The sequence below is a fragment of the Hippocampus bargibanti genome, linkage group LG19 (genome assembly GCF_051943395.1).
Source record: "Hippocampus bargibanti isolate YZ-2025 linkage group LG19, ASM5194339v1, whole genome shotgun sequence".
NCBI classification, from domain to species: domain Eukaryota; kingdom Metazoa; phylum Chordata; class Actinopteri; order Syngnathiformes; family Syngnathidae; genus Hippocampus; species Hippocampus bargibanti.
The window spans coordinates 5,245,456-5,265,474 of NC_142752.1; the positions used below are offsets into that span (position 1 = coordinate 5,245,456).

General features: G+C 39.6%; 1 protein-coding gene across 2 annotated transcripts in view; it reads right to left on the reverse strand.

The window, feature by feature from the left end:
- The window catches only part of otofa (otoferlin a), a 205,832-nt gene that overhangs the window by 125,923 nt on the left and 59,890 nt on the right, over positions 1-20,019 (reverse strand). For both annotated transcript variants that reach the window (XM_089022534.1, XM_089022533.1), the window contains exon 2: positions 15,386-15,475. The gene's annotated coding sequence lies outside the window, so the exon portion shown is untranslated. The remainder of the gene's footprint in view (positions 1-15,385; positions 15,476-20,019) is intronic.

A 20,019-nucleotide genomic window follows, 5' to 3' on the forward strand; every position in this document is an offset into this window, starting at 1 on the left:
TATGCTTTCTTGTTACACATCCAGTTATGAATATGATTCAAATAGTTCTGAAGAGGAAAGCATACATGTTTGCAATCGATTAAATAATTTATTCCATGCCATCCAAGCTCTTGTGAGGAATTAATCAGCCCGTTTCCACAGGCTGATAAATTCCTTCCATGGAGCTTGGTCGCCCTCTTCTGGTGGCTTTTTGGTGCAACACGAGGTTTTCAGACCAAACAAGTACAGCAAAATACATTGACATGATGGAAGGACTGCTACAATGTGTCTTTTTTTTTCAGTCAGGGGCGTTCCTTCAGTGACGTCACGTACGGACTCGTCACCAACTCAAAAACAAGACTTCCTGAATATTCAGCGCGAGTCTTAAAACGTAAAATATAGCTATATGCGGTGGAATCTTTGTAATACGCTCAGTATAAGTCATTTGAAGCCATTTTACAAATTATGGACAGAATTTGTCCGGACGCGTCGGTTGTCCTTTAACAATAGCTGAAGCTGGAACAAAACGCTAATATAGAAAAAGGGGAAATACTGCCCCCTTGTGGAAGAGAAAAACATTGCCAGACATCTGACCAGCGCTTTATCGGCAACCAAGCCGCAATGAAAAAACAAAACTCAGATAAATTCGGGAATGGCGCTCTACGTCATATTTTCAATTCCGAAATAAACTTGTGAATGGCAGTGAATGAGTTAAAAAAAATGATTTTGCTCCAGCGACTGGCGTAATTCATCTTGGGAGTTTGTGGGTTGATGTCGAAAACTCCCTCCATTCAAGGAACACTCTAGATTCCGTCAAAGCAAATTTCGGAGGGAAAAAAAGATATGTAAAAAAAAAAGTTGATTAATTACCCAAGTGACTTGATTTTTAATTGCGAGTTCAAGCGCAAGAAGCCACATTCTGCTCAACCCCCTCCCCCGCATCAGTCATAGGTGACATTTATGGAACACAATTAGCTCCTTCCTTCTCCTCCAAAGGGGGATTGTGTACTCTCCGGAGCGTGGCCCGAAAATAGCACAAGCGCATCCATTTCAATAATAGGCCGCGGCGTCAGCGAGAGTAAACGATCGGCTAAAGAAGTCGGCGACGTCCACCCGAGGGGCGAGTGAACGCTTGGACGCAACGTGCGAGTTTCAACGGTGTAAAACAAACAGTTGATTTGGGACCACTTGCGGCTATTCCGAGATAAGCCGTTGATTCTGTTGTATGTGTTTAACCAAAGGATGGCCACACATGGCCTGCCCCATTTTCAAATTCTTTCTTAACGTCATCCTCAAACGACTCCCACTTGTGTCTGTTTTTAAAAATGAAATGTGGCCCTTGAGCACAACAGTGAACCCACCCATGCTTTTTCTTGCTCTCCCCTGTCTGCGTGTATATACGTACATGTGCGCGTGTGTGTAGGCGATGTGTACATAAAAAAAAAATACATGTTCAAATGTAAAAAGTGAAATAAATGGCAAAGGGAAGAGGCCTTTCTCAAAAACCTGATCTGTATGTGTGTATCTTCTTGGTTCCACTCAAGTCAAGCCATTGAGAAGAACGTAGCGTTCTTGAGCGATAGGGTGCGCTGTGACTCACCGAGTGTGGGCGGGTTTGCTCAGCACAAGTGTACATATATACACGCACGCACGCACACACACACACACACACACACACACACACACACACACACACACACATAAACATACACACGAACGATAATCCCCTTTGGAACCGACGTGACGAAGACGGTTGTGAGTGTTGCATGTAGCGGGTGGGAGGAGGAGGAGGTGGAGGAGGTCACATTATGGAGTTGATAGAGGGCGAGGGTATATAAATGGTTGTGTGCGGTGAGTCAACCAACATTGTTTTTTTTTTTTTTTTTTTTTTTTTTTAAATCAGAGATACTCCGCATCGGCATGATGAAAAACGGTCATGAAGGGCACAAAAAGCACAATGTGCTTAACGGACTCAATTTATCTATTTATTTATGTATTTTTTTCTGTATTTATTTATTTGCTTTCATTTATTTATTTATTTATTTATTTATACGTGTATATATATTTATGTATGTGTTGTTCATTTATTTTTCTATTTATTTGCTTAGATTTTATTCATGTATGTATGTATTTATGTATTTATCTTTATGTTTATTGATATATGTATACGTATTTATGTATACATGTATTCTTTTATCTGATTGATGAATGCTGTTATTTATATATTTGTTTGTTTATATGTATCTATATTTATTTATGCATGTATTTATGTTTTTATTTGTGTATATGTTTGCTTATTTATTTTGTTTTCTATTTATTTGTGTTTATTTATTTGTGTTTATTTATTTGTATTTTTATATTTGTATTTTTATATTTGTGTTTTTATATTTGTGTTTTTATAATAATACATAATACATATTATTTCAAGCGCCTTTCAAAACACCCAAGGACACTTTACAATAAAAACAATAGAACACAGCACATAACAATAAAACCATAAGTAAAATGATAAATAATAAAATAGCAGAGAGAATTATACATTGAAAGCAATTTTAAACAAATGGGTTTTGAGATGAGCCTTGAAAATAGGGAGGGAGTCAATATTACGGATGTTGGGTGGGAGTGAATTCCAGAGTTTGGGAGCAGAGCGGCTGAAAGCTCTGCATCCCATCGTGGTGAGACGGGCAGAGGGCACATAGAGGTGAAGGGAGGATGAGGATCTGAGGGACCGAGAGGGAACAGAGATTTGAAGCAGGTCAGAAAGATAGGGAGGAGCAAGGTTATGGATGGCTTTGAAAGTAAACAGAAGTATTTTGAATTCGATACAATGTTTAACCGGTAGCCAGTGGAGTTGCTGGAGTACAGGGGTGATGTGGTGAAAGGAGGGGGTTTTGGTGATGATCCGGGCTGAAGAATTTTGGACGAGTTGGAGTTTATGGAGAAATTTCTGATTGACACCGAAGAGAAGTGCGTTGCAATAATCGATGCGGGAGGTGACAAGACTGTGGATAAGGATAGCAGCGGAGTGAGGGGTGAGCGAGGGACGGAGACGGTTAATATTACGGAGGTGGAAATAAGCAGACCGAGTAATGTTATTAATATGGGAGTGAAAGGAAAGTGAGCTATCGAGGATGACACCCAGACTCTTGACCTGAGGGGAGGGGGACACGGTAGAACTGTCAATGGTGAGGGAGAAACTGTTAGTTTTGTGGAGGGTGGATTTGGTACCGACAAGAAGAAGTTCAGTTTTTTCACTTTATATTTGTGTTTTTATATTTATATTTATTCATGAATGCATTTATTTATTTATTTATTTATCTGGTCATTAATTTTCATATTTCTGTATTTCTTTATTTGCTTGGTTGTTTTTATTTATTTATTTATTTATTTATCTATCTATGTATTTTGCCTTGCTGAAAAGATCCGATGTCTTAATATTTATTTTGTATGTTTCAAAAATGTGGCCTCAAGCAGAGAGCATTGGGTGTGTCAACAAAAGAACACAGCAAATCTGAACACAGCATCAAACGGAGGCCTTTTGTGACCATCAACAAAAAGCAACGGATCCTGTCAGACGGGATAAATGGTGGCTAAACAACGAACAGTGACCTTCCGCCAAGATAGCGGTCGATCAGCAGAAGTCGTTGCCATGACTGTTTGACCTTTGAATCAAAGGAAGACATGAGCGCTAACACTGAGCAAGTGGCAGGTGGGGGGCTAAGGTGGGTGGAGACCTTCAGAAGGGTATAGAAAGATGGGGGTGGGATCTCCTGAATGCAGGAAACAGGTGGTTTGGCTGTAAACAGCTGTGGAACAGCGAGTAAGCTTTCCGATTAAGCTGTCCATAAAAAGGACAGACAGCAAGACAGTGGGGGGGGGGGGACAAACCAGCAGCGAGCAAGGTCACCTGATTTGATTAATGGCCTGCCGTTGCTCTAATTGCCGCTCAATTATCTTCTACTGCCAATGGGCATCCGGTCTTTGGAGAAGCTCTGTTGAGATCCCCCTGAGGCGGATGCGCCGGGTCAATTTTGCTTCTCACTACAGCGATACCTCGGTTTACAAACCCATTGGCTTACGAACGTTTCCGTTTACGAACGTGAAATTGATGAACATTTTACCTTGGCATACGAACTTTTTTCGGGATACACAATGAGTGATGTGTCGTTCGCCAACGAGCCCGTTCTTCTAACAACAAAATGGTAGCCAACTGTTTTTGTCTTCGCTTAAAGCCACGTGAATGGTCAAGAACGCAGCAGTGAGGGTGGGGGGGGTTACAGATAGAGAGAGAGTGAAGCTGTTCTCCAAAAAGAAAATGGCTGCCGACTTTTTTTGTCTATTTCCCGCCCCCAGTCTTCGGTTAAAGCCACGTGATTGGTCAAGAACGCAGGAGTGAGGGGAGGTGGTTTAAACATTAAAGAGACAGGCAGACGACAGTGAGAGAGTTTCAATTTTGATAGTTCAAAGGCAGAGTGTAGGCTGCAAGGTTAAAATATCCCATCAATCAGGCTCCACAAACAACCCGCGCAAGCCATCTGTACACTTGATGCAAAAAGCTATCAACCCAGCTAAACAGAAGACAATCGATGAGGAACTAGATAAAATTATGACAGAGAAAGCACCTACCACCTTTAATCTTCCTCCTCGCTCACTCTTTGTAAGATTCTTTTGCGGCATCGGGTAAACTAGCAGATTTCAAAACCCCATTATGTCTGCAGTGACGATTGAGAAAGCAGTCTTGACATCAAGCACACCTTAAAGAAGATTCGTGTTGTTGTGTCTCATTCAATCTGTCAAAGGTGCTCACGGCCAGTAATTCTGAGGTCCGCCGACCATAAAATCAGACGAACGTCAGCCAGCTTCGAGTGTCCCTCTCACACATACACACACACACATCGCCGTGGCAATTTGATGCTTCAGATGGAATTCTAATTGCAGGCGAAAAAAGGCCAACAGCACTCTGGCAGGCACCCAGGTGGACACAGTTTCTTTGCCTAATCGCTTCAGAAGCTGGCCTGGTTCCTGAGAGAGAGCGAGAAAGTGAGAGAATTATTTGGAAGCGGCTAAAATATCTATTTTTTTGTCCCTGGTGCTAGGGATTTTGTTGATCCTGAACTCAAAGCTGCTCTCGGCGACAAAAACAAGGCAGAGATAACAAGGCGAGCTAATTAGACCATTTGTGAATAGTTCAAGCCGCAGATTACTAGTGCTATACGTGTCAATATTTTTTTGACATGCAATGCTAACCAGAGGTCCGAAAACGCAGACGTGGGACGAAAAACTGGGAAAAACTGGACCATGACGAACTAAATATGGTTTGGATTGGATTGGATTCGACTTTATTAGTCTCGCAGTGGAGAAATTTACATTTCACAGCAGCAGTTATGAAAGGAATGAAAGGATAAAAACAAAATACAGGAGCTGATGGAAAGGCAGCCACTCTTAATTAACCAATAGAACAGGGGTGTCAAAGTCATTTTTTGCCGCGGGCCACATTGTAGTTATGGTTTCCTCTCGAGGGCCGTTATGAATTTGGGGAACCCATTAGAATGTTTAAATCCCTTCAAATATTACATATAGAGCGCACAGCAAATTAATGAATAACTCGTTTTCAAATCTGAAGTCAAGAATGATGACTTTTATTGTGGTTGACATCCAAAAATATGAAATTTTGGCTCAGATTTTAGCAATCATCATGGAATTTAACAGGTTTGATTTGCTTTCGCGGGCCAAAAAAAATGATGTGGCGGGCCTGTGCAATAGAAGGAGTCTATCATCGACATTTAGAAACACGACTTGAGTCAAAGGACGGAAAAAAACCCAAAAGTATAAGCGACGTTGGCACACACGCGGACACCAGGCTTGAAGAACGAGGGCAGCAAACACAATCTGGTCAAATCCAAAGCAAAGACAAACAAAAGGAAGCATGCGATGCACATTAATATAGAGTGAGTCAGCCATGTTTGTCTCCAGGGCAAAAAAAGAAGAAAAAAAAGAGTCAACATTGATGGAAGAGCATATCCAGATTGGACTGGAAAGTTATTGTGACCCCTAACCGCCTCACAAGCTGCACATACGGTCAAATGCGTTGCAGTGTTAGCTTTGAGCTAAAAATAATAATAATAGTAATAATAATAATACATTTCATTTATAAGCACCTTTCAAAACTCTCAAGGTCACTTTACAAGAACGGGATACATTTTTCTGTGGGTGAGCAAAGGCAGCCACTCGCGCCAGCGTTCACTCAACCCGGAAGTAACTCAAATAGATATAAAGCTAGCTAGCTAGTAGAGAGCTAGGCAGCTAGCTAGACCGCTGATAGATAAGATAGATAGCCAGCCAACTAGACCGCTAATACCTAGCTAATAGATAACAAACAGATAGCAAATAGATACCTTGGTAGGTAGCTTGATAGCTAGCTCGACTGTCATAATTTATGATGCAACAGGAACCCTAACCATGAATTGTTTTCAAAGTTTACTCTCTTTTAATTTAATAATAATCTTTGTTCCTGGGGTTTTAGGAAAGTTGTGCTTTTACAATGCCTAAACTTTAGATCCAAACCTACAGGAACATTTTGGCAAAATACTTTCCAAACCTATTAGCATTTTTCGGATTGAAATGGCAGTTAATTGGCGATGGCCAAGTCATTTGTATTGGATTCGCGTTGATGAGTCTCGCAGTGGAGAAATTTACATTTCACAGCAGCAAAGTGATGAAAGGAAGAGGAAAGGAAATAAAGAAGTAGAAAAACAAAATACAGGAGCTGCTGTAAAGGCAGCCACACTCGCATCGCCATCTTGAAGTCAAAAGACATTCTATCTTAAGCACTTTCTGCACCCTCTTTGTTGTATGAAGCAGATCTAGATGAACAAGGAGAGGATCAAAGCGTCCTTTTCACCAGTGTAACAGGGACGCCATGGTGAAATGTTCACGTCTGCTACGAGTTAAATGTTGAAACCAAACACGAAGCTGTAGCATTTATTGACAAAAAGAGATTGTCTCAAATCTTTCCCATGTAAATCCGCTTCAATTCCAAGCCGCAACAATTACACATACGCATCGGCTGAAATGACTGAAGTTGTAGTGCATCCAGCAAAATCTACTTCTCACTTTTCCCCTGAGATGAGCCAAAAGGGCCCTTTAAAAAAATATATTTCTTTTTCCGTGCTGCATTGATAATTTATGCAACTTATCATTGATTGATTACACTGACATTTATCCCGGTCGCCAATTATCGCTTGACATTTCCGCAAAGTTCCGCATCGATTTGATTTGGAGTGTTTGCAGCAAGGGTGCTTGACTGTAACACTTTCTTCACGGCTAATTGCGTCGAAATTTATGAAATTGTTTTTTTTTTACTAAATAAGATCATTAGGATGTTGATTATATTTGAACTGGTAATGTTCAAAGCTCAGTTTTACTTTAACTCATTCACTGCCATTCACATATTTATTTGGGAATTGAAAATATGACAGAGCGCCATTCCCGAATTTGTTCAGGTTTTGTTGTTTCATGTTTTGGTGCAGATAAAGCGTTGGCTATGGCCTCTGGCAATGTTTTTTTCTTTTCCACAAGGGGGAAGCATTTCCCTTTTTTCCATGTTAGCGCTTCGTTCCAGCTTCAGCTGTTGTTAAAGCGCTATATCAACCAATATGCATGTATTGCATTATATTTTGGATAGCCGCCCTCATTTCAAGCTCATATAACTCCAGACCAACATAATTTAGGAATTAACTCTTTTTTTCGGATGAAAGAAGACTCTAAGCTTTCTTACGCTGCATTGAATGTTTATGTAGCCCTAAAACTCAATATTCCGTGGGTCCTAAAATTTGAGTGACAATGACGAAAACCCAGGCACCGAAGTGGACACCATTTTTACACATCTGGCAGTGGATGAGTTAATTGGCCTACAAGTGAGCTAGCTAGACAGCTATCTGCCTATTTAAACAGCTAGCTCACTAGACAGTGAGCTATCTAGACAGCTATCTATTTAATTAAACAGCTAGCTCACAAGACAGCGAGCGAGCTATCGAGATGTATATCTATATATTAGATATGTATATAAATGAATATTTTGTTGTTTTTTTGTCACATAAGTTGAGTGAACGCTGGCGCGTGTGGCTGGCGCTGCTAACCCGCAGAAAAAAATATCCTGTGACTGTAAAGTGTCCTTGAGAGTTTTGAAAGGCGCTTATAAATGAAATGTATTATTATTATGATATTATTATTACTATAGAAAGCAATATGTATATATTGCATTGAATTCTGTACAGTCGCCCTCATTTCAAGGTCATATAACTCGAGACCAACATAATTTAGGAATTAACTCCTTTTCTGACGAAAGAAGAGTGTCTAAGGTTTCTAATGCTGTATTGAATGTTGATGTATTCCTAAAACTCCATCTTCTGTGGATCCTGGAATTCAAGTGACAATGACAAACCTTGGCACCCCGCGAAGATGATAAAGTCCTTTTTTTTTGTGTGTGCAAATTCATCTGACACTATGACAATACGTTTTAAGTGTGTTTTAAGTCACAACATGCCCGGAAACATTTCACGTCATGATTATTTCTTATCCTACCTAAACAGCTTTTAAATTTCCTCCCCTCCCAGGCTCTCCAATTTGCCTTGCTCTCCCGCTAATAGAAGCTAACGGTGTGTGTGAGCCTGTGCGAAAGGGACGCATTTTCCATCTTTATGCATTGCTGCTTTCGCACCAAAAATCTTGACCTTGGTGTGTTTTAATTAAAAAAACAGGTAGGAGGACTCTTGACCTCCATTGCACAACCTTGTTGTTGGCGAATGCAGAGATCTAAGATGGAAAGCTTTGTTTTGGGAAGGGAATCGCTCCCCTGATTCTACCCCAAACAACCAGGCCCCCCACCCCCTCAGGCTCTATTATAGACATTGCGGAGGTGTATGTAACATATTAAAGGATAACCGACGTCTCCGGACAAGTTGTGTCCATAATTTGTAAAATGGCTTCAAATGACTTCTACTGAGCGTATTTTACAAAGATTCCACCGCATATAGCTATATTTTACGTTTTAAGAATCGCGCAGAATATTCCGGAAGTCTTGTTCTTGAGTTGGTGACGATTCCGTCCGTGACGTCACTGAAGAAACGCCCCTGACCGAAAAAAAAAAGGACACATTGTAACAGTCCTTCCATCACGTCAATGCATTTTGCTGTGCTTGTTTGGTCTGAAAACGTCATGTTGCACCAAAAAGAGCCAGAAGAGGGAGACCAAGCTCCATATAAGGAATTTATCAGCATGTGGAAACGGGCTGATTAATTCCTCACAGGAGCTCGGTCGCCATTTTCTGCCTCTTTTTTGGTGATCCGTTTCCCCCCAATGTTGCCTCAAAATGGCACGGAATAAATTCTTTAATCGATTGCAAATATTTATGCTTTCCTCTTCAGAACTATTTGAATCATATTCATAACTGGATGTGTAACAAGAAAGCATATTCTCCGAATCTGAAGCCATTGTTTTGATTCTCCAGCAATGCAAGACGTCTTGGGGTGACATCACGAACTGGGGGCGGGACCTTCTGAAAAGGCCCAATTCGCAGCACAATTTTTTGCAGATTTTGGACACTAAGTCATTTTTATTGGTGTTTTGCATTTGAATTAAAAATATCATACTGCGTGTTTTGGGTATTTTAGATGCTATAAAACGTTTTTCTGATGTCAGTTAGGAAACAAAAAAGTGACGTCGGTTGTCCTTTCAGGGATTTGTTTAAAGCATTGCACGACTGATGAAGCCTAAAATCTGAAACAAATGAGGACAAATTCTTAGAAAACAAAAGAATATGACTTTTCCCCTCCTCCCCTCGACTAGGAACAGAAAATAATAATAATTCCTCCCAGGTGGGTTGTAGATTAAAGCAATATTTTAGCGGAAAAAGCCCTAAAAGTGACATTGATGACTTGAGCGTGGGATGGATCATACGGCGTCCTTTATCACGATGTCTATTTTGTGTGTGTGTGTGTGTGTGTGTGTGTGTGTGTGTGTGTGTGTGTGTGTGTGTGTGTGTGTGTGTGTGTGTGTGTGTGTGTGTGTGTGTGTGTGTGTGCGTGTCACACTTCACATTAATTATTCAGCGATACGCTTGCTCGTGTTCGTGTGATACATTTGCCACGTTCACTTCACGGTTGTGACGAACGCGAATCGCTGTCAATAAGGATTGGTTGAATAAAGACAATGACATAGACAGTGTTTACTTAGGGGCTGGAATTATCCTTTCCATAACCTTATACGTTATTCAATAATCAAAATGTTAGTTGAGATAATAAACGAATTGCTCGCATAATTTTAGGGCATCCATTTAAATCCCATATATAGATCGATGTAAGCAGTCCTAAAGTGTTGGATATGCCATATACCGCATCGACACCAGTATCCTGTCGACACGGGTGGAAATGCAAAGGCTGCCTAAAAATTAGATGCTGAATTATTAAAATTGAACGTAAATTCATTTTTCACTTCTTAAAGTCAGACAGACTTTTGGGTAGGGGGGTTGAAACACATTGACCATCAAGGAACGGATTCTTTACTGATGATAATCGACCACAACAACATGCCATTCGTCATTAAGCAAGGTTTACAACCCAAATAAATAGCCAGCTAACTATCTAGCTTGATGGATATGCGAATACTAGCGAGCTAGTTAGATGGATATGTGTACTCTAGCTAGCTAGTTAGATGGATACGCGAATGCTAGCAAGCTAGTGAGATAGATATGCGAATGCTAGCTAGTTAGATGGATATGCGAATGCTAGCTAGTACGATGGATATGCGAATGCAAGCTAGCTAGCTAAATATGTGAATGCTAGCTAGATAGCTAGATATGCGAATGCTAGCTAGGTAGGTAGATAGGTCAGTCGGTAGTTAGATAGATAAATAGATTGATAAACACGTCCCAGCATGTATTTATCTATTTATTTATTTACCCATGTATTGACTTTTTGAGTCAGATAGGCTCAGGGGTTTCATGACTAAGCGGCAACCCCGAAACCAGTTACGATGCACTAAAATGTCACTTATACCGCTTTTGTATAATAAAAAAAACTACAAATGTATGAAAATGTTTTCATTGACAACCATTTTAGCAATCAATGTCTTTGAATGCCTTCCCTGCAGCAAAGGGAAACTGCATCATTATTCACTCCGCAAACTCTCCTCCCTATACATCATTTCTTCTTTTACCAGACTCTTGAAATCCAGGTTTCGGGCTGATGGAAAGGGGGAATAACGGAAGAAAAAAAACACTTTATCCACAAGCTCAAGCTGTCAGAAGCAATTGTGGCCTCAGCCTTCTTATCAGTTTTAGCGATCCCACGAGCTGATTGAAAGTGCACTCTCACGACGAGCTAGCAGGCGTGTCGCATTGACCTCGCTTGAAATGTCGAAAATGCGCACCTGAGACTCACGTCTGTCGTCGCGCTAGCCCAAGTTACTGCTGTGTTTTGGTTGATAATATTAAAATAGCATGAATCAGCAGGCCCTATTTCATAATTCAGATTGCAACGTGAACTTGAGCTAACTATGAAGTTCAAGCAAATGATTTTGGGGGCAGTCATAACGACGCCCGATGAATTTTGCCTTGCGACGAATCACCAATCAATCAAACAAGTCAGCAATTGAGCTATTCCGATTGGGTACTGGAGGTTGCATTTTTTTTGACATTTTATGACAACATTCTATTTTTGCTGAATATGCGAATGAAAATTTTCACCCAAATTTACAATCCTATTAACTCATTCGCTGCCAGTCCCGAATTTATTCGGGAATTGATAATATGACGTGGAGCGCCATTCCCGAATTTTTTCGGGTTTTGTTTTTTCTTGCGGGGGTGCCAATAAAGCCTCCGTCAGCCCTCTGGCAGTGTTGTTTCACTTCCACGAGGGGGCAGCATTATCCTTTTGTCCATGTTAGCACTTTGTTACAGCTTCAGCTATTGTTAAAGCGCTATATAAACCAATATGTATGTATGTATTTTGTACAGCTTCCCCCATTTCAAGCTCATGTAACTCCAGACAAATATAACTTAGGAATTAACTATTTTCGTCTGATGAAAGAAGAGAGTCTAAGGTTTCTAACACTGTATTGAATGTTTATATAGTCCTTCAACTCGATATTCTATGGGTTCTGCAATTTGAGTGAAAATTACAAAAACCTTGACACATTTTTGCACATTGTCTGGCAGTGAATGAGTTAATGAAGAAAAAGTATACTCTATAGTCATTGTGGCTCGATTAAAGGCCATTTGGACATTAATTCATTTTATTTTTCATCACTAAGGTGAAATTTTAGCACCCGTTATGATTTAAAGTCCAGTGTTCTGGTGGTACAGTAGGTAGGTTGCTGCATAGGTAGTTAGCTGTTTTCATGATAATAGCTAGCTAGGGTAGCGGCATGATTTTATTTGGCTATCATTGGTGTATGTATTCCAAAGAAAGTTTGGTAGTACATTAAAAATAAATTTCTGGACCTTTGACATTTTCTTCTCTATATCTCAGGGGCATTTTGGCTTCGTCTTGTGCTTTTATAGTCACGTGATCTTCTGGCCTGTGCGAACTCGATGACAACCAGCAGCCAGCAGCTTGAGAGACTTTAGACTGGATTTTTTGTTTTCTGTGCCGAATACCGCCGGTGTAAAAACGTTCAAAGGCGCATGGTGGAGCACAGGAGGACAGCCAGGAGCACTTTGGAATAAGCGAGGGGCAAAAAAAGCCTCCAGACTTTGACGAGGAGAACACAACTGGCCGAGTGTTGTGGGACCAAGTCAAGTATACGCTATAGACCTGCCGCAGGTACTCTGGCGTAGCACCACCTCTTCCTGTTTCTCTGCCCCGTGGACATAAAAAATAAAACATCGCCATTCTCATAATAATAATAACAATAATAATACATTTTTCATTTCCCTGCCCATTTTAAAGCTACTGAAAGGACAACCGACGTCACTTTTTTGTTTCCTAACTGACATCAGAAAAACGTTTTATAGCATCTAAAATACCCAAAACACGCAGTATGATATTTTTAGTCAAATGCAAAACACCAATAAAAACGACTTAAAATGTCCAAGATCTGCAAAAAATTGAGCTGCGAATTGGGCATTTTCAGAAAGTCCCGCCCACAGTTCGTGACGTCACACCAAGACGTCTTGCATTGCTGGAGAATCCAAACAATGGCTTCCGATTCGGAGAATATGTTTCCTTGTTACACATCCAGTAATGAATATGATTCAAATAGTTCTGAAGAGGAAAGCATACATATTTGCAATCGATTAAAGAATTTATTCCGTGTCATTGTGAGGCATCTGGACTGCAATGTAGCGTCCCAGAAAAGAGGCAGAATATGGCGACCTCTTGTAGACATGACAGTGTATTGCGTTTCCACAGGCTGATAAATTCCTTATATGGAGCTTGGACGCCTTCTTCTGGCGCAACACAAGGATTTCAGACCAAACAAGCATTGACGTGATGGAAGGACTGCTACAATGTGTCCTTTTTTTCGGTCTGGGGCGTTCCTTCAGTGACGTCACGTACGGACTCGTCACCAACTCAAAAACAAGACTTCCGGAATATTCAGCACAAGTCTTAAAACGTAAAATATAGCTATATGTGGTGGAATCTTTGTAAAATATGCTCAGTAGAAGTCATTTGAAGCCATTTTACAAATTATGGACACAACTTTTCCGGAGACGTCGGTTGTTATTTTAAAGTAACAAATATGCACACTCTGTTGCTGTTTAAAACGTCGGGCAAATAATTTCATTGCCAGCACATGCAGCTTTTTAAAAAAAAAAAATATGCCCGCCGGATGTTTAATTCATAAAGGAGAGATTGAATTATCGCATGTATTCTTACCCCTGAGCGGTTCTTTATAATAAAGCGGCTGCAAGCCGCTCGTAAAGACAAATAAAGGTACGAGGGCAAAATACCATTCAAGTGCTTTCGGGAAAGCGTGCGGCGCGTGTGCCTCTTCATACGTTGTTAATTGAGGTTTAGTCTCCATCATTCACATTTTTCTTCTTTTTTTAATCCTTCTATTATTTTGACCTCGTATTGCCTGGCGCTCTCAGTCATGCGCGCACAAATTCAGACCGCTGAGGGATTCTCATTAAAGAAACATGAAGTTCCACGCGATATTTATCTGCATGCTTGCCTCCTTGCATAGCAATTTCGATCAAATTATACCGAGGTGCAAATATTCCGCGGCATATCTCTGTAACCGTGACGCAGGATGCACGGGATACTGCATGATTTCTATAGTCTGATAATGCATTAATTAAAAATATATTCGTAAATAAAATGAAATAAAATAAGTAGGTAGGTATAAATGTAGCTTGGTAGAGTAGCAGGTTTTATAATAGGGGTTAGGGTTTCTAAATTACATGAATTAAAATGGCGTAGTAAACAACAAAAATAAAATGAAAAAAAAATTAAAATAAAGTAAAAATAAAGTAAAAATATACAAAATAAAATAAAAAAATAAATAAAGTAAAATGAAAATAAAAATAAAATCAAACAAAATAATACAAAATAAAATAAACTAAAATAACAATGAAAATAAAATAAGTCGGTAAAATTGAAGACAGGTTAGTAGAAGGTTTTATGATAGGGGTTAGGGTTTCTAACAGAAATAAAACAAAACCAAAAACAAAATCAAAATAAAGTACCAAAAATAAATAAATAAATAATAAATAATAATAATAATAAATAATAAATAAATAAAGTACAAAAAAAATAAAACAAAAAACAAAAATACAGTGAAGATAAAAATAAAAATAAAATCAAACAAAAGAAAACGAAATAAAATAAAAACGTAAAAACACAAATAAAATAAAATAGGTAGGTAGGTATAATTGAAGAACATTATAGTAGAAGGTTGCAAAGTAGGGTTTTATAATAGGGGTTAGGATTTTTAAATTACATTAATTAAAATGGCTTAGTAAATAACAAAAATAAAACAAAAACAAAATAAAAATAAAAAAAGAAAAAATAAAAATAAAACAAAAATAAAGGCAAAAGTAAAATTAAAATTAAAATAGAATACAATAAGTAGTTAGGTATAATTGAAGAATTGGATAGAAGCGGGTTGCAAGGTACGGTTTTAAAATAGGGGTTAGGCTACCTAAATTACATGAATTAAAATGACGTACATGTGGGGTCGAAGTATGTAGGTATAAATCAAAGTAGGCATAGTAGGAGGTTGCAAAGTAGGGTTTTAAAATAGGTGTTAGCGTTTCAAAATTAGGATTTTGAACACGGGTGACAATTTTAACGATTTTTCATCATTGAAATGACAACAAGTAGAGGAAGAACAAGGCAAGGCTGACAGGATGGTGAGCAAATTGGGAGGTGGGGTGTGTCGAAACGGAGAAAAAGGGGGTCACCTTATCAGCTCCTCAACATTCGTGTTTCCGTAGGGGTTAGCTCATCACACCCAGGATCGTGTCGATATGAAATTGGTGTTTCTTCCAGTCCTATATAACAACAAAAGAGATGCAAAGTCAACATGGAGAGAGTTGTTACACAAGATAAGACGCTGAGGTTATCCAGGTTGACAAAATGACCCCACATGTACGTATGTACGTATCTATTTGACGTCTCTTATCATGTCAAATTTTTGCTAACTTTTCAAATTATTTGCTGAGACAATAAATACAAAAAAAAAAAATCCCATAATATGGACAAAGTGTTCAGCGAGAGTCCAATGGACCCAGACAAGCACACAGCCGCTTCTTTAAGTGAGAGCAAATAAGTTTGATTGATTTCAGCACTAAAGCACTCAGAGTGCGTGCGAGTGCGCGCACGCGTGTACCGTGTTTCAGCGGGCAGTAATGGGATTAATGTATGCTATAATTGAGGTGCTTGGAGGTGGGGTCAATGTTAGATTCTTAATGGGGTTCTTTGGTTGGAGGGTGTGAGGGCAGACAAGGTGACATCGCATGGGAAGAAAAAAAAAGTTGTCATGTCATTTGTCATTTTACATCACCCTCACGCAACTGCCGTTATAACCTAATAATCTTATTAATAACCCAAGATGTGTTATTATAGATTTTGAACACCACAGGACATTAACGTCAAGAAATAGTACCGTATATTCTGGTGTATAAGGCACCCCCAAAAGCCTTAAAGGACAACCGACGTCTCCGGACAAGTTGTGTCCATAATTTGTAAAATGGCTTCAAATGACTTCTACTGAGCGTATTTTAATAACATTCCACCGCATATAGCTATATTTTACGTTTTAAGACTCGCTCTGAATATTCAGGAAGTCATGTTTTTGAGTTGGTGACGAGTTCGTATGTGACGTCACTAAAGGACCGCCCCCTGACCGAAAAAAGACACATTGTAGCAGTCCTTCCATCACGTCAATGTATTTTGCTGTACATGTTTGGTCTGAGAACCGTGTTGCACACAAAAAGCCACCAGAAGATGGTATCCAAGCTCCATATAAGGAATTTATCAGCCTGTGGAAGCGGAGGTGGCCACTGGAGGTCGCCATTTTGTGCCTCTTTTTTTGGGTGAGAGATTTTCCCCCAATGTTGCCTCAAAATGGCACATATAATTCTTTAATCAATTACAAACATGTAAGCTTTCCTCTTCAGAACTATTTGAATCATATTCATAACTGGATGTGTAACAAGAAAGCATATTCTCCGAATCTGAAGCCATTGTTTTGATTCACAAGCAACGCAAGACGTCTTGGCGTGACATCACGAACTGGGGGCGGGACTTTCTGAAAACGCCCAATTCGCAGCTCAATTTTTGTGCACATTTTGGACACTTTAAGTCATTTTTATTGGTGTTTTGCATTTGACTAAAAATATCATACTGTGTGTTTTGGGTATTTTAGATGCTATAAAACGTTTTTCTGATGTCAGTTAAAAAACAAAAAAGTGACGGCGGTTGTCCTTTACTTTTCTTGAAAAGATGAGCCTGCACCTTATACGCCGGTGTGCCTTATATGTGAAGTAATATTGAGGTCTCGCAACTAATGTCAGCAGCCACCGACTCCATTTAAGAAGAAGTCATGCACAACTGTAGCGCCTTATAATGTGGTGTGTCTGACATTTGAAAAACATTTAAATATTTCTATGTTATATTTGTAAAACTTTTTTCATTCAATGAAGGTGCGTCTTATGGTCCGGTGCACCTTATATATGGAAAAAGTTTGAAAATACAACATTCATTGGGGGTGTGCCTTATACTTTGAAGTGCTTTATATATGGAAAAGTTTGAAAATACACCTTTCATTAGAGGTGCGTTTTATATATGGAAAAAGTTTGAAAATGCACCATTCATTTGGGGTGTGCCTTATAGTTTGTAGCGCCTTATATATGAAAAAAGTTTAAAAATACACCATTCATTATGGGTGCACCTTATATATGGAAAAAAATGGAAAATACACCATTCATTAGAGGTGTGCCTTATATATGGAAAAAAATTGAAAATACACCATTCATTAGAGGTGTGCCTTATATATGGAAAGTTTGAAAATACACCTTTCATTAGAGGTGCGTTTTATATATGGAAAAAGTTTGAAAATGCACCATTCAGTTGGGGTGTGCCTTATAGTTTGTAGCGCCTTATATATGAAAAAAGTTTAAAAATACACCATTCATTATGGGTGCACCTTATATATGGAAAAAAATGGAAAATACACCATTCATTAGAGGTGCACCTTATATATGGAAAAAAATTGAAAATACACCATTCATTGGGGGTGTGCCTTATACTTTTGAGCGCCTTATATACGGAAAAAGTTTGACAATACACCATTCATAATCGGTGCGCCTTATACTCTGGTGCGACTTACATATGGACAGTTTGAAAATACACCATTCATTAGAGGTGCCCTTATATATGGAAAAAGTTTGAAAATAACCATTCATTGGGGTTGTGCCCTATACAGCATATGGAAAAAGTTTGAAAATACAGCATTCATTGGGGGGTGTATACTTTGGCGCGCCTTATATATGGAAAAGGTTAAAAAATACACCATTCATAATTGGTGCGCCTCATATATGGACTTTATACACCGGAAAAGACAGTATTTTTGCACAAATGTCACCGAAAAACACTAACTGCATTCAGTGGTTATGAGCAAGTGAATTTGTGCATCGACGGAAGCTTACCTTATTCTAATGTCAAACCAACTACAAAACGCAATCCCAGGCATTGCAACAACAACATTCGGGTTCATTCCAGGATCTATTGAATCAAACTATTTTTCTTGGGGAGGGGGAGGGGGGGGGGTGAGATGTAGAGCACACGCGTGGCCGTTTCATACAGTTGGCGATATAGGCAGGAGGGAGCTTGTGGCTTATTCTGCCTCCGTAGGTTAAGATCACTGAGCCTCGCCGACGGTGTCAAAATGGAAATGACGGACAGGCAATCTATATGGAAATGGTACACAGGTCGAACAACACACTCTAGGCTTTATGGACAGCCCTGCTCTTAATCTGTGTCTGTGCGGGCTGTGTGTGTGTGTGTGTGTGTGTGTGTGTGTGTGTGTGTGTGTGTGCGCGCGTGTGTATGTGTGTTCATCAGCCTCGAGAGTTCATTCCCCCCGGCAACCCTGCAACATAGTCTACCTCGGGTTTCTGTACAGTACTTTTTTTTTATTTTTTATTTAAGCCTCAGTGGGCTCAACATTGCCATTCTGACAACTGTAACCACACACCAGAACAATCTACCAAAAGACCCTGAGGCATTTCCTTCCATTCAGTACGTGAGAAGAAGCGATGGAACAACTAACTCGTGTACACTTCATTAGGGAGTTCCTGGTTGAGAAGTACATCCACCAGTTCTCACCAGTGTTACTTCAATTTTTTAACTCATTCAATGCTATTTCCAAATGTATTCAGGAATTCAAAATATGACATAGAGCATTCACTAATTTGTCCGGGTTTTGTTTTTTCTTGCTTGGATGACGATAAAGTGTTGGCCGAACCTCTGGCAATGTTTTTCCCTTCCACAAGGTTTTTCCCTTCCATGTTAGCGCTTTGTTCCAGCTTCAGCTGGCACTATATTAACCAATATGTATGTATTGCATTGTATTTTTGACAACCGCCCCCATTTCAAGCTCATATAACTACAGACCCATTTAATCTTCATCATTTAAACCTTTTTTATGATGAAAGAAGAGAGTCTAAGGTCTCTAATGCTGTATTGAATGTTTATGTCGTCCTAAAACTCAATAATAATCCATTTAATGTCTAAGCACTTTTCAAAACTCTCAAGGACATTTTACAGTCACGGGATTATTTTGTGCGGGTGAGCAGCGGCAGCCATTCGTGCCAGTGTTCACGCTATTCTATGGGTGCTGGAATTTAAGTGACAATGACAAAAACCCTGGCACTGGAGCGGACACATTTTTGCAAATGACTGGCAGTGAATGAGTTCAAGCACTACATAAATCAATATGCATGTATTGTGTACAGTCGCCCCCATTTCAAGATCAGATAACTCCAGACCCATATAATTTAGGAATTGCTTGCTGGGTGCCGATAAAGGGCTGGTCAGACCTCTGACAATGTTTTTCCTCGCCCACGAGGGGACAGCATTTGCCTTTTGTACAGCCACCCCCATTTCAATCTCAGATAACTTCAGACCACTGCAATTTAGGAATTAATGTTTTTTTTCTGGTGAAAGAAGAGAGTCTCAAGTTTCTTATGCTGCATTGAATGTTTATGGAGTCTTAAAACTGTATCCTATGTGGGTCGTGGAATATGAGAGAAAATGACAAAAACCCTGGCACTGGAGCGGACACATTTTTGCACATCGTCTGGCAGTGAATGAGTTAATGTTAAAAATTAGCATCAAAAGGTCATGGTGGGCTGGCTGTTGTGAAAACGCAAACCGAAAAGAGAGGTGGCAATGGCGATAAGACGCGCCGTCATCGCCTCATTAGACATCTGGCGGCTCTTTTTTTTTTTTTGTCTTCCTCACCCAAAAGCCCAACAAGCAAATGTCACAAATTAATGATGCGGGACGCAGATTCCCGTTCATCTCTTCTCTT